Consider the following 12,520-nt stretch of genomic DNA (forward strand, 5'->3'; position numbering starts at 1 on the left):
CATAACGGGGTCAAATATCGGGCTAGGGGTGAGCCTAGGGATATTTTGGTAATTTAGCGCATTACCAGGATTTATCAGGTAATGAAAAATTATTTAGTTATTATTTGAGGAGATTGGAGATAAAAGGAATTTGTGAGACGTTAATAATGATTAACGGGGAAAAGTGGCAAAAAACGAATTTTCCCTTGTGAGTATTAGGGAGTAGCTAATGGGCTAAGGGGCAATTTGGTCTTTTCATGCCAAGTGAGTGATTTAGTTAGCTGGTAACTTCTCATAGCACTTAGAAAAACACTCTCAGCACCTCATTCTCTCTCTATCTCGTTAGTCTCTCTTTCTCTCATAGCTTTGGGGGTTTGATCTTTGGTTTGAGGAAAAGGCTTGGGGAATGAAGGGAATTGAAGCTAGGAAGGGATTGACAGCAACACAGGGTCGTGATTCTTCATTGAGGTAAGGCTATCTTTGTTTTCTTGGCAAATTCCTGAAGTGGTTTAAGTTTTAGCAGAGTTTTAAACCAATGGCTGGGTTTTGATTTGGGTTAGAGATTGGGTTTGGTTTTTGAGGTGTTTGTACTGCTTATGATGTGTTGTTTAGAGTTTTGGACTCATTTGGGACCTTGGTGCAAGTTTGGGATGAGATTTGGGAGTTTTGGCTCGGGGAAAAATGGTGGAAAAACCCAGTATTTCTAGGTTCACGTAAGGGCGTCGCAGCGCTATTCTTCCGAGCTGCGGCGCTAGGATGTTCTAGGGCAGGGGCCCCTGGTTGGGTGCCACGACGCTAGGCCATTTTCAAGGGCCTTGATTTTTGTATTTATAGGGCATAGGCCCAGGGGCTCGAGGGACAATTTCATCACCCGGTGTGGGGGAAATCGGAGGTCCCAAGAACACGGGATTGGTCCCGGGGTTCAATTACGGAATAAAATGGTAATGAGAACGTTATTTGTGGATTGTGATTAGGTTGCCGCTAGGGCTCGAGAGAGGATCATTCTCGGGAGTCATGCTTGCTTTCCTAATTGCTCACACTCGGACCAAAGGTAAGAAAACTGCACCCAATACGTGATGTACGTGATTAGAGCTTGATCTGGTTGTTAAATATAGCTTTGATTAGGGCTTGGGCCCCTGTAACACGCATGATTATGATTATGCTTGTGATTTTTTGATTAAACATGTTGAATGCTTTATATCTGGATAATTGCTAAATAATGTATGTCTGTTTGCATCATCTGATTGAGAGAGGCTTGACTTATGAGTCAAGGACGGCAATAGCGCTGGTCAAAAGCATTGATTTATAAGTCAAGGGCGGCAGTAGCGCGCTGATCACTGGTCGTTATGGTTAGGCCTAATGAGGAGCGCGTTATATGCTTGCCCATCCTAATGGTCGTGGAAAATTAAGTGCTAGGTACGCTGGGCCAGCTCTACGGCTAGTTATACAGAGGATAGGGCAATAGGCCCCAGGGTGACTTATTAGTCCCATATCCTAGGGCATGGCCCCGGTATGACTTATTAGTCATTTATTTAGGGCAGTGGGCCCCTATGTGACAATGTAGTTACTTATTTTCACATAATGCATGCATGAGTAGGGTTATTACTGCTAGGCATGCTTATTATGATTCTATGATATATTATTAACTGCTTATGAGGATGTTTAAGTTTTCTTCTTGTGCCTTGGCTCACAGGTGCTATGTGGTGCAGGTAAATGGAAAGGGAAGCTGGACCAGCCATGAGTTGTAGAGTTTGGGTGGCAACGTGTACATATGTGGCTGCTCGACCATCACGACTGGGGTTTCTCAGAGGAACTAGGGTCAAACCCTGTTTTGCCACTTAGGTCGGTTGTTTTGTAATTTTGAGTTGTAGTTACCCTTTTGAAACGGTAAACAACTGTGTAATGTTTCATTTGGGATCCCATGTACGCACTTAACATTTTAATGAAAAGACTATTCATTTCATCCAGAGTTTTTAACCCTAAGCCGCTAATCACGCTTAGTTGCACGCTTATGGCCAAATGACTCAATTAGCGAGCCTAACACTATTTAAAATACACGAGGTAACAGTCTTGGCTATCTAGGGCATTACAATAATAGTCATTTAGGTCTCTATTTTAGGGACATCAAAGGTTTTTCACATTCTCATATACGGGTCATAAGATCTGTGATCGTGAAAAATGCACAATTTTCACGTGCCACAAAAAGAGATATGAAACGCTTTTCATGTCCTGCAAAGTGCCTACTTTTCTTATATGTATCTTACTAATATTAATAATTAATTACAAATTATTTATATAAAACAATAATAAATGTAAATATTTCATTATTATTTTATTAGTTACGTTTAAAAATGTAGAGTGTTGGAATTTATAGAATGGAGAAATATGAATTATGTTGTATGAAAATGATTTAAGAATTTTTCTTTAGCAAATTCGGTCATACATTTTACGTTTCCATTGCAGGACGTGAAATGTATTATTTATTTTTAAATGAGATTTCACACTCCCCAATGAAAAATAAGACTCCAAAATTTTCTTGTCCTACAATACTTTTTATGTGTCACATAATTTGCAACTATTGTGTTGGAGATAGAAAGGTTTACTTGAAAATCTATTTTTTCCTAGTGATATAATTGCATAGATGTTAGTGAAAATTAGTCACTTCCAAAGCAAACAATTCTTAAAATATTTTTAACTCAATATAAAAGATTTATTTTGTCTATCTAAATGTGATTTTGTAATTTTACATGAAAAAAGTAGAGGAATGACTACACATGCATCAAATTTACACTACACCCTATAGTATAATTGATGCAATTTAATTTATATTATTTGTGAATAATGTATAGATATTATTTCGTATTACTAATAGTATGCAATGATATATATCATGCAATCCCATTCAACCTATGTTGACTACATATATTAAGAAATTAGGTCAAGTCAAGAAAAGAATTTCTCACTAGTGACACATATCATAAGTGAGATTTTGATTACTAATGTGAAAAGGGAGTGTAAAAGAAGATTAAGATTGACACGGCTCTGACATAAGTACTCGGCTACCCTTGACTCCAACGTACCAATAAAAAATCTTTTTCCCCTTGAAAACAAACAGACCAAAATAAAGAAAAAAGCTTCATCATACATAATATTCAATAATATATTAATATATTATTAGTATTTTATATTACCCTACGATTTATTATGACATTTTTTTTAATATCTCAATAATTTAATACCTTTCATACTTGGCTTTCGACAGCCAAGCGTTCCCATACTGTGCAGTGACAAATATTCGTTATGACTAATATTATTTTGGAGTAGTTCTGATCATCTTTTTCATTCACATGTTGATAATGACAACATATGTAATAATTAAATCAACAATTTTTAATACCATATAGTTTATGCGGTGAAATGTTTGTTTTCTTTGAATTTAATCACTAAAACTAAACATTTGGTAAAAATAGTCAATAAATCTTATGTCACAACAGAAACCAGTTTACAATCAAAAGAGTCAATTAAAAAGAAAATGGGCTCTAATAATTAATCCTCTTTTATACTTCTTTATCTCTACAACTTATCACTTTACAGATTTATTGGTTATTGAACTTTGTATTTAATCTTTGTTTGTTACTATTTATGTATTGATCCATAAATAGGCAATGCCACTCCATTCTTTCTGGACACAGAACATTAACACAACAATATTTAATATAATTATATAATTCATCCATATAATTTCTATTTTGGAAAAAAAAAAACACATTTATACTCAAAGTTGTTGTACACCAATATGAAATTAATAATTCAGTTTTTTCTCCAACTATCAACCATGCATTAATAAACTTAAAACCCACAAAATTAGAACAAAAAGGAGAAAAATGAATGAAAGAAATCAAAAGTAAAAGAGACTCGAAACCATAATGATTTGACTTAATTGATGTCTTTCTTAGATAGTTTTTGACTCTTTAAACTTTGAAACCTAGGGTGACTAAGGGAGCACAATTCTACGTGGCATACTATCCATGTATGTTCCTTGTTTGTTTGTTTCACTTTTTCTTTTTAATGGTGGAATCTCCAAACTGTCTAAACGCGTTAAAAATGATTAAAAATCACCAAATGATGCATATTTCTCTGATTGGTTATGCCTTGTTATTAGATTAGCTATAGTATATTTTAGTCTCTTTTCGATATTTGTCTACTTGCAGGGCTATATATAACCATTTTCAAATTCCTCACTTTCTCATCTTCAACACACAGCCATTACATATAACTTCTAAGCCTCATTTTATCATTAAATTCTCTGTTTTCATTTCATTAAGAGGAAAAAAAAACACAGAAAATATCACATCCATGGCTTCCTCTAACTTTTCCCTCAAAACCATATAATTCTCCTCTTCAAACCAAATTTTCCTCTGTTAAACACAACACTAAACAAGCATCATTTCTTCATTACCGTTTTCTCATTCTTTACTGAACACAACAAATTTCTCTCTCTCTCTCTCTCTCCTCTTCAAGCAAGCTGCTCTGCCAGCCTACACATGCCATTTATGGCTATAGTCTTCTCCTCAATTTTCTTTCTTTCTCCTTAGAAAAAAAAAACCAACTCCAACAATCTCTATATTTCTAGCAGCCCAACTCTCCCTAACTAATTCCGACTATTTCAACATAAGGTTCTCTTATTCTCCTCTCAATTTCCATACTTAACCTCCCAAACTATCCCATATTCTTCAACAAAAGAAAGCTTCAAAATTGCTTCTCCTATTTTACCTCTTTACCCTCTCTTCACTTTCAATCTATCTTATCTTCTTTGTTTCTACAGCTCCCATACACCCTTTCCCCTTCCCTTCCTAATTCTAAATGTATCATTTTGTCTCATTTCCCTTTTCTCACCTTTTTCTACACCTACATTCCTCAACAACCTCTTCCTTTTGTTCTATTCCTCATATATTTTTTGTTATTGTCCTCATGTTCTTTTAAGGAACCTTTTCTAACATGATGGCCAAATTGTTCATTGTTTGACTATGCAACTGGGGACTTCTTTTCCTTGTCATCCAATCCAACCTTTTCCTTGCCCCATAATCTCTCCGAGGGAATTGGTTATGCTTTGCTATTAGATTAGCTAGAGTATATTCTATATCTTTTAGTTTGCTTTGGAAATCTATCCACTTGTAGGGCTCTATATATATCCATTATATGAACCCTTTTCAATATATGAGAATATAATACAATTCCTCACTTTTTCAATCGATTCCTTTACTGCAATTACTTGTGATGGGGGAGGAGGAAGAGCCGGTGCCAGAGATTGAGCCTAGTTTACACTGGCCAGTACCAATGACTTGGCTCTCCGGCACCGGAAATTCACTATGTCATCTATTTACACATGACAAAAGATGCCTCTCTTCTCCGCTACTGGTGCCACCATCTAATCTTGGAATCCTGTCATTTGAGACGGCAAGGATTATCTCCCGTCTTGTCTCACTTTACCGATCGTTATCCGAAGATGAAATCCGGCGGCTGAGGGTTGAGATCATGATGTCCAAAGGGGTTTCTTACTTGAACTCAAGAGATGAGCGGTACCTGCTTAGCTTGGCCGGAGCCGAGAGGTTAGAGGAGCTTGATACCGCTGCTGAGGCCGTGGCTCGACTGGGAAGAAAATGCACCGATCTAGAGCTGGTGAGGTTTGATTTTCTCTACGCTGATTTGAGACTGGGAGATATTGATATGAAGAAACTAGATTTCTGCTCCAAGACCGTACACAAAATGGTAGAGAAGCTGGAGAAGTTGGTGGGTTTTACGGCGAATCTCTACGTTGCAATGGAATCGCTTACTGAATTGGAGAATTCTGAGCGGAAAATGAATCGGTGGAAGAAGAATACAGACATTTACAACACTCACCACAGCCACAGCCACAACCACGGCCACAACACTCACCACAGCCACGGCCACGCCCACGCCCACGCCCAACACAACGAACAATTAGGAAAAGCGAGTAGTTTTGATCACTTTCACCAGAAAATTACGTGCCTAAGAAAACAGGTTCAGCATTACAGAGAAATCTCGCTATGGAGTCAGAGCTTTGATAAAACAATTGGGTTAATGGCCCGAATTGTTTGTGTGGTATTTGCCCGAATCGAAACAGTTTTCGGACCCTACATTTCGGGTCTACATCTACATCTTCATCACAATCCAAATAAAGTTTCACATTTCCCGGACTATTGCCTTTTAGAAGATAGCAAATTATTACATTCACATCATCGAAAATGGGTGTCCTTGAATTGGTTGCCCTGGCGGAAACACCATAACCACCATCATCAACACCACCACCATAACCACAACCATAGCCATAACAATAGCCATAGCCATAACCATAATCACCACCATAACCATAATCACCATCATAATCATAACCACCACCATCATGGTCATCATCACCACCACCGCCATCATCATAGCCATCGGACGTTTGATCCTACTGGGGTTTTGGGGTCGATCCAAGATGATCATAAGAAATTACTTGATCACGTTCACGATCATGATCACGGTCACGATCACGATCATCCTGAGATTGCAGGAATGAATCACAACAGAGTGTCTGGGTTGGCTCAGCCTTCCACAGTGGGAGCCTCCGCCCTGGCAGTGCGTTACGCGAACGTGATCATTACAGCAGAGCGTTGTCTACACGCACCGGACACTGTGAACACCAACACACGCGAAGGGCTATACGAGATGCTTCCGATGAGGCTGAGGATGACGGTGAGGTCGAAACTAAGAACCCATTGGATGAAGAAGAAGGAGGAGCTTGGGGAGGGGTACGACGGCCATGCCTTGGCCATGGGGTGGAAGGAGGCGGTGCAGGAGATCATGTCATGGCTGGGTCCGATGGCGCATGACACGATGAAGTGGCAGACGGAAAGGAACTACGAGAGGCAGAAATACTTGGAGGGGACTAAGCCGACGGTGCTGCTTTTGCAGACCTTGCATTTCTCGGATTTGGAGAAGACGGAGGCTGCCATTGTTGAGGTCTTGGTTGGGTTGAGCTTTGTTCAGAGGTTCGAAAATAATCGACGTCGTTCTGGTGCTGATCTTCTTCATCATAATCATATTTATCATCAACTATTTCAACCATTTCGTCACCAGGTTCTATAATGTTCGACCGAGACATCATTGATATTTTAGTTTTAATTTTTTTCCCTTAAACATTATTATTTATATTGTTTTTTAAGAGTTTTGATAAAAAGATGCGATCACAACTCAAAAATTGGTATGAGGTTTGGTATTTTACATTGGATTTTATGTATATAGTCATAATGTGATGAAAGGAAATGAGATATTCAAAATTTTCTTTATCTTCTTTTTTCTCTTGTTGATCAAAACTATAAATTTTAACCTACATAATTTTAGAGAAGAAATATAAATTTGTAATTTTACGTGGTCCTGAAAACAAGGTCTAGAATATATACATTAGCACACGTTTTATTATCACATGGATACTTTTTCTAATTTCTTGATAATTAATTATAAACCACCCCTTTATCAATATTGATTGGATTGATGAATAATGCATCTGATATTTTGATTCTCATTTTAGAGCATGTTTGAACTCTACTGACGTTATCTTTTTTGTTGTCGAATATCGAACATAGTACTTTGAGCTTAGAAATGGGTATCAAGGGTGTACAACACTATAAGAATTTGAAGAATTTGATATATTATTATTGATAAAATTTAATATCGGATCCCACATAATTCAATTTAATTATTATTATGAGATATCGCTAAACAATTAAAGAGTGTCACTTAAGGTGCCAAATAGCAACTCTTTGAACTTTCGTACTCTCGTTGTAAGAGATGTAAGAGACGTAACACATTTCATATTTATACTATTACTAACTACTAGGTGGGAATTTACGTGCAATGCACCTTATTTATTTAGTTTATATTTAATCTTATTTTGTTAATAATTATTTTTGGTTAATTAAAATTAAGTGTTAAGACTTTATTAGATGAGATGCAAATCTTTTATACATTGTTAAAATATAGCACACTTCAAATAATAGTTTCTCCAATATATACACTACAAAAAAAATGGGCTATACCGAGAACACTATATCGAAAACATGTTCTCGGTATAGACATTTCAGATGTGTGGGACCTTTTCACGGTTCTGGAATGGGGTAAGTTCATATATCGAGAATAAATATTCCCAGATGCGCGAACCCCCTTCTTCTTCCTCTCTTTCCCTCTGTTTTCAGACAACGTTCCCTCCGCCTCTCTCCACCGAAATCCCCCATTTTCTTCCCAAAAATTTTGTTTTTAAGTCCAAAATCTTCAAAAGTGAAGGGGTTTCTCTCTATTTGTTAAATGTAAGGTTTATTTCTTCATTTATATATATATATATATATTTATGAAATGGTAATGTATTTTTTGTAATTTTTGTTTGAAGGTGTGGGTGCGGTTTTTGTTGAACTACAGAGAAAGATTGCAAGGAATTGAAGGTATTGGTAAGTTTTTTTTAATTTTTCTGTTTTGTTTGATTTTTTTTTCTTCAATTTTTGAATAATTTATGTTTTTTTATATAAATAAAATAATATTAGTTTTAATAAAAATCTGAAATTATATTAGGGTGAATGTGTTTATTTTTAGGTTTTAAAAATATTTATTAGTAAAAATGAGATTAGGAATTAGAAAATTGTTAGATGATTAATTAGTAATTTTTTTTATTAAAATAGATTCTATGTTGTTTTGGTGAAAATTATGTGTATTAAACATATTAGTAAACATATTAAATATTTGAGTGTTAATTTGGAATTTTTGGTGCTAATGTTAGTATGTTGTTGTTAATTTTAATTTTTTTGGTTACGTTAGTAGTAAAAAATCAGATTTTATGAATATTGATGATTTGTTGTTGTTAATTTTTAGTAGAATTTTGATATTTTGATTAGAAAATTGAATAATTAATAAAATTTAGACTAATAATTATAAATTATATAGTCGTTTACAATGTATTTGTATTATTGCTCTCTGCATGATCTGGGATTGGATATTTTTTATGTGTTATTTGCATGTTTTTAAATTTTGGGATAGATGACAATACAGTCGTTATGCTGCCAAATTTTATATTGAATTATAAAATTTAGAGATTTTGTGAATATTAGTAAAAGCACTGAATAAAATTTTTAATAGGTTTAGTAAAAAAAAATCATAAAGTAATTAAATAACTTTTAACCAAATCCTAGAAATTGTGTGAAAATTAATTAAATTATTCAATAAAGTAAAAACATAAAATTTAATTTAATAAATCATTAATTAACATTTATAATTTTCATTATTTTTTGTAATTAAAATTAATATTTTAAGTTAGAAAAAAATATGTCAAAATTAAATAATTTTAATAATATTTACATTAAAATATATATTACAGTTAGATATCATAAAACAACATAATTAAATATCTTAGACCCGTTCGGAGAGGGTGAGTCATTAAAGACTCTTAAATTTGCCTCTCTCTGAATTAGGACACACACAAATTGATTGTAAGTTTGATGATTAGTATTCCGTGCAGTGCTACACTCATACAATGTCAATCGACAAGAGCTGGATTAATTTGACAGATTGATAATCTGATGAGTATGAGGCAGGTGTGATGGATTTTCTCCAGAGAGCTCGGTAGTGTGTTGACTCAAGGAGATTGGTGAAATGTCTGTTTAGGAGGTGTGTCAACGTTGAATTTCAGACGATTGATGTATTAGAAAATCATCTCTTTGTAAATGGCGGAAATATACCAATTGGCATTGGCATGGAGAGGATGAAATAATACCAATGAGGAAAATGATAGATCAAAATGATGTAGATGAAATGATGGATGTTCTCAATGATGTTATGCAAAATGACAATGATGAATATGAAGAGAATGAGCGCAATCAAGAGATACCTACAGCAGACTATAAGGGTGGGCAACATTATAACGATTTTTTTGCTGAGATCGATGCTTCATTATTTCCCGGGTGTCAAAATTACACATCATTAAATTTCCTAGTGAAGTTAATGCATTTCAAAGTGTTGGGCAAAATTTCCAACAAAGTATTTGATGGAATGTTGGAGTTGTTACATGATGCATTTCCGGTCACAAATAAGCTTCCAAAATCGCATTATGCCGCGAAAAGGTTGCTGCGAAAAGTTGGATTGGGCTACAAGTCAATCCATGTCTGCAAGTATGATTGCGCACTGTTTTGGAAAGAACATGCTGGAAAAAGCAAATGTCCTGTTTGTGGGGAGGATCGGTGGGTGGAAAAGAACACCAAGGGCAAGAAAGTGCCTCATAAAGTGATGCGTTATTTTCCTTTAACCCTTAGGTTAATGCGAAAATATGCATCGAGGCACATTGCTCAACATATGAGATGGCATCACGAGCAATGTATAAAAGAAGATGGTGTATTGCGTCATCCTGATAATGGGAAAGCTTGGAAGGACTTTGACCGAAATAATCCAACATTTGCAATGGAACCCAGGAATGTGCGGCTTGGATTGGCTACAGATGGATTCAATCCCTTTGGTAATATGAGTCTTTCTTATAGTATGTGGCCGGTTATGTTGACGACATATAACTTGCCACCATGGTTGTGCATGAGAGAAACTAATTTCATGTTAAGCTTATTAATTCCGGGACCTCATTCGCCAGGAAAAGATTTTGATGTTTTCTTAAGACCATTGATTGATGAGTTAAAAGAATTATGGGTGACCGTTGTACAGACTCGAGATGCAGTTGATTGTAGTTTCTTCACTCTTCGAGCAGCTTTGATGTGGACTATAAACGATTACCCAACAAGGAGTAGCCTTTCTGGATGGACTGGCCAAGGTTATCATGCTTGCTCTACTTACAATGTGGCAACACCATCTATTCGTTTACAAAAGAAGGTTGCTTTTTATGGCCATAGACATTTTTTACCAAGCAAACATGCCATTAGAAGGGACAAGAAGACATATGGTGTCGTTGAAAAAAAACTACCACCAAAACCATTAACCATGCAAGAAATGTTCACACAAATGAGTTTTATACCCGATTCTCTTCCTAGTAAGCATGTGAGTTATGGTGACCAAAAAAGAAAGCGTACAAAAGAGCAAGTAAGTTGGTGGAAAAAAAGTATATTTTTTGAGCTCCCATATTGGGCCAACATAATGTTGCGACACAATCTAGATGTTATGCATGTTGAGAAAAATGTGTGCAACAGTTTAGTAGGCACAATAGTTGGGCTATAGAATAAGACCAAAGACACAGTTAGTGCTAGAGTAGATTTGGCGAAGATGAGGATGAGATCAGAGTTACAGCTCAGGAAGTTGAATGGTCAGATACAAAAGCCTGCGGCCAAATTCACTTTCACTGTTGAAGATCGCCAAAAGTTTTGTCGATTTCTTAAATCAGTGCAGTTTCCAGATGGTTTTGGATCTAACCTAAGGAAAACTGTGATTGATAACGACAATAAGATCACTGGTTTGAAATCGCATGATTGTCACATCATTATGCAACGCCTTTTGCCAGTTGGTGTGCATGCATTCCTAGAGAAATCGATAAGTACAACTATTATTGAGTTATGCACTTTCTTCAAGCTCATTTGTGCGAGAATTTAAAAAGTCTTAGATTTAGAAAAAGTCAAAACTTCAATTGTTGAGATTGTTTGCAAGTTAGAAAATATTTTCCCACCTGCTTTTTTCGATATCATGGTCCATCTACTAATACATTTGCCGGAAGAAGCAATACTTGGAGGACCTGTTCACATGAGGTGGATGTATCCTTTTGAAAGGTATATGAAAAAATTGAAGAATTATGTCCGTAATAAAGCACGTCCAGAGGGGTCAATAGCAGAAGGATATGTGGTTGATGAGGCATTAACATTTTGCTCCATGTACATGAAAGGAGTTGAAACAAAGTTCAATCGTCCAGAATGAAATGTAGATGTTGGTCCATCACTTAAAAAGATGTCGGTCTTTCGATCTCAGGGTCGTACAACTGGTAAGAAATCCTTGACAATTTTGGAAGATGAAGTGAAGAAAACAACGGATTGGTATATTCTAAATAACTGTAATGAGATCTTGCCATATCTTCAGTAAGTAATTAAAGTAGTCCATCCTTTCATTGCATGTTTATTATAACATTTATTAGTAACTCTTAAATTAGTTGTTTTTGTTTGTTGTAGAGAGCATATGGAAATTCTACAGACTAGAGGTGTTGAAAACTTATGCCAATTACATAGAGAGGATTTTCCTAATTGGTTTTATAATAAGATTTATCATCTTCGACAAACAGGTTCCTTGGAAATACATGAAGAATTAATCTCTTTAGCAAACGGTTCTTCAACTCGCGTTGCGTCGTGCCCTGGGTGTGTTGTAAATGGAGTAAGATTTTTGTGTTATGACAGGGACAAGAATCGCAAAACTCAAAATAGTGGAGTCTCTGCAGCGGGATTCGAAAATAATACTTATTATAGCCAGTTGGAAGAAGTTTTAGTGATGCCATATCTTTCTGATTGTTCTGTTGTAT

General features: G+C 35.7%; 1 long non-coding RNA gene across 1 annotated transcript; it reads left to right on the forward strand.

The window, feature by feature from the left end:
• The first annotated feature begins 310 nt into the window (after positions 1 to 310).
• On the forward strand, positions 311 to 1,904 carry LOC133802566 (uncharacterized). The gene is made up of 3 exons (XR_009877387.1): positions 311 to 447; positions 954 to 1,030; positions 1,689 to 1,904. It is a non-coding gene; the product is annotated as an uncharacterized LOC133802566 (long non-coding RNA).
• The last annotated feature ends 10,616 nt before the right edge of the window (positions 1,905 to 12,520 follow it).

This window comes from Humulus lupulus, chromosome 9 (genome assembly GCF_963169125.1).
Source record: "Humulus lupulus chromosome 9, drHumLupu1.1, whole genome shotgun sequence".
Taxonomy (NCBI): Eukaryota; Viridiplantae; Streptophyta; class Magnoliopsida; order Rosales; family Cannabaceae; genus Humulus; species Humulus lupulus.